The following is a 4,402-nucleotide window of genomic DNA, read 5'->3' as shown; positions in this document are numbered from 1 at the left end:
ATTATTATGTATTATTATTATTATTTTATTATTATTATTATTATTATTATTATTATTATTATTATTATTATTATTATTAATTAATATTATTATTATTTTTATTATTACTATTATCTTAAGGATTAGTATCCATTGCCAAAAAATCTATTATATTGTAAATAAATAACAAGTAATAATAACAGTATAAGTATAATAATAATATGCTAGGGGTATAATATTGTTATTAGTATTATTCTTGGTAATTATTATCATTATTATTATTGTACGGTAGTATAATTGCAAAAGTAATTATTATAACAGTAATAATTACAGTAATTACGATAGTAATAAGATAATGATATAAATAATTATTATAAAATCGTATTATTGTTATTAATTGTTATACTATTATTAGTGTTGTGGTTATTAGTATTATTGCAAAAATATATACTATAACTCCAATAAGTGCAATAATAATGATAACAATTGCAATAATGATGATAATAATGCAATAATGATGATAATGATGATGATAATGATGATCATGATGATAATGATGATGATAACGATAATAATGATGATAATCATTGATAACGATGATGATAATAAGAGGAATTGTGTCCATATATAATATAAAACAGGAGTCTAAAGAAAAACATTCCCAAAAGTCGAAAAGCTGCCAAAATCTAGCGAAAAATAATAGCCTTGTGAGAGTTATACGCCAAAATGACGTTTTTCGATTTCTTTGTGATTTCGGTCAATATTAGGGTAATAATGATTAATAATTCCAGAATTGTATTCAATCATAACAAGAATGATGATAAAAGTGAGAATAAGAGGAATTTTGATAACATTTGAATATTATTCAAATTATTATTATTATTATTATTAATTATATTATTATTATATTATTATTATTATTATTGTGACTATACTTAATATTAGTATATTGCCAAAAAATCTATTACATATGTAATAATAACAATAATAAGAATAAGTATAAGTATAATAATAATAATGCTAGTGTTAAATATTGTTATTAGTATTATTATTGTTATTATTATCCATTATTATTATTTGTACTGGTAGTATAATGGCAAAAATAATTATTATAACAGTAATAATTACAGTAATAACGATATACTTAAGATAATGATATAAATAACTATTAATAAAATCGTTTATTATTGTGTTAATTATTTAGTGTTATTACTATTATTATTGTTGTGGGGATAGTATTATTGCAAAAATATATACTTATAACCCAATAATATCCAATAATAATGATAAAAAATTGCAATAATGATGCTAATATTGCAATAATGATGATAATGATGATGATAATGATGATAATGATGATTAAATGATGATGATTAACGATAATAATGATGATAATCATGATAAACGAGATGATAATAGAGGAATTGGGTCATATATAATATAAAAAAGTATAAGAAAACATTCCCAAAAAGTCGAAAAAAGCGCAAATCTAGCGAAATAATAGCCTTTTGAGAGTTTTAACTCCAAAATGGACGTTTTTTCGATTTCTTTGGTGATTGGCAATTATTAGGGAATAATGATATAATTACCAGCATTGTATTAATCATAAACAATAGTAATGATAAAAGTGAGAATAAAGAGCATTTTGATAACATTTGAATATTATTAAAATATTATTATTTATTATATTATTATTATTTATATTATTATTATTATTATTATTATTATTATTATTATTATTATTATTATTATTACTATATCTAATTATTAGTATCATTGCTAAAAAATCTATATATCTGTATAAATAACAATAATTATATTAAGTATAAGTATAATAATTAATACTGCTAGTGGTTATATATTGTTATTAGTATTATTATTGTTATATTATCATTATTATTATATTGTACTGGTAGTATAATTGCAAACTAATTATTATAACCGTATAATTCACAGTAATAAGATACTAAATTAGATAATGATATAAATAATTATTATTTAAAACGTTAATTATTGTTATTCTTATTGTTATTTACTAATATTATTGTTATGGTATTGTATTATTGCAAAAAAATCTATACTCTAATTCCAATAATTGAAATAATAATGATAAACACTTGCAATAATGCTGATAATAATTGCAATAATTATGATAAATGATGATGATATGATGATAATGAAGGATATGATGATGATAACGATAATAAGATGATAATCATGATAACCGATGATGATAATAAGGGAATTGTGCCATCTATAATATAAAAAAGGTATAGAAAAACATCCCAAAGTCGAGAAAAGCGGCAAAAATCTAGCGAAATATAGCCTTTGAGAGTATACTCCAAAATGACGTTTTTTCGATTTCTTGGTGATTTCGGCAATTTATTAGGGTACTAATGATAATAATTTACCAGAATTGTATTTAATCAAACAATAATGATGTAAAAGGGAGAATAAAGAGAATTTTGATAACTTTGAATATTATTAAAAATGTATTATTATTATTATTATATATTATTATTATTACTGCGGTGTTGTTATTATTGATTATTACTATTATCTTAAGTATTAGTATCATTGCAAAAAATCTATTTATCTGTAATAATAACAATAATAATAATTAAAGTATAAGTATAATAATAATAAATGCTAGTTATAATGGTTATAATATGTTGTTATTAGTCTTATTATTGTTATTATTATCATTATTATTATTTGTACTGGTAGTATAATTGCAAAAATAAATTATTATAACAGTAATAAATTACAGTAAGAAACGATTATAATTAGATAAGAATAAATAATTATTATAAAATGGTTATTATTGTTATTTTATTGTTATTACTATTATTCTTGTTGTGGTTATAGTATTATTGCAAAAATATATACTATAACTCCAATAATTCACAATAATAAGATAAACAAATTGCACTAATGATGATAAAATTGCAATAATGATGATAATGATGATGATATGATGTAATGATGATGATGATGATAACGATAATAATGTGATAATCATGATAACGATGATGATAAAAGAGGAATTGGTCCATATATAATATAAAAAAAGGTATAAGAAAAAACATTCCCAAAAGTCGAAAAAGGCGGCAAAATCTAGCTGAAAATAGCCTTTTGAGAGTATACTCAAAATGACGTTTTTTCGATTTCTTTGGTGATTTCGGCAATTATTAGTGTAATAATGATAATTAATTACCAGGAATTGTATTAATCATAAAATAATGATGATAAAAGTGAGAATAAAGAGAATTTTGATAACATTTGGACTATTATTAAATTTTTATTATTATTATTACTATTATTATATTAATTTTATTATGATTATTATTATATGATTATTATTATATTATTATTATTAGAATATTATTATTATTTACATATCTTAATTATTAGTATTCATTGCAAAAAATCTTTATACTGTAATAATAACAAAATAATAATAAGTATAAGTATAATAATAATAATGCTAGGGGTTATTAATATGTTATTAGTATTATTATGGTTATTATTATCATATTATTATTTGTACTGGTAGTATAATTGCAAAAATATTATTATAACAGTAATAATTAACGTAATAACGATACTAATTAAGAAATGATAAAATAATTATTATAAATCGTTATTATTGTTATTATTATGGTTATTACTAGTATTATTGTTGTGGTTATTAGTATTATTACAAAATAATATACTATAAATTCCAATAATTGCAATAATAATGATAACAATGCAATAATGATGATAATAATTGGCCAATAATGATGAATAATGATGATGAGAATGATGATAATGATGCTAATGGATGATAACGATAATAATGATGATAACATGATAACGATGATGATAATAAGAGGAATGGTGTCCTATATAATATAAAAAGGTATAAGAAAAAACATTCCCAAATCGAAAAAGCGCAAAAATCTAGCGAAATATAGCTTTGGAGAGTATACTACAAAATGACCGTTTTCGATTTCTTTCGGTTGATTTCGGCAAGTTCTAGGGTAATAATGATAAATAATTACCAGGAATTGTATTAATAATAAAACAATAAGGATGATTAAAAGTGAGAATAAAGAGAATTTTGATAACATTTGACTATTATTAAAATTATTATTATTATATTATTTATTATATTTATATTATTATTATTATTATTATTATTCTTATTATTATTATTCTGATTAGTATTATTACCTATTATCTTTTAATTATTAGTATCATTGCCAAAAAAATCTCATTATATATCATGTAATTAATAAAATATAATAATAAGTTATAAGTATAATAATAATAATGCTAGGGGTTATAATAGTGATTATTAGTATTTATTATTGTTAGTATTATCATTATTATTATTTGTTAATGGTAGTATATTGCAAAAATAATTATTATACAGAAT

This window comes from Penaeus monodon, chromosome 38 (assembly GCF_015228065.2).
Source record: "Penaeus monodon isolate SGIC_2016 chromosome 38, NSTDA_Pmon_1, whole genome shotgun sequence".
NCBI classification, from domain to species: domain Eukaryota; kingdom Metazoa; phylum Arthropoda; class Malacostraca; order Decapoda; family Penaeidae; genus Penaeus; species Penaeus monodon.
The sequence above is the reverse complement of the archived record's forward strand: the minus strand, read 5'-3'. Positions refer to the sequence as shown.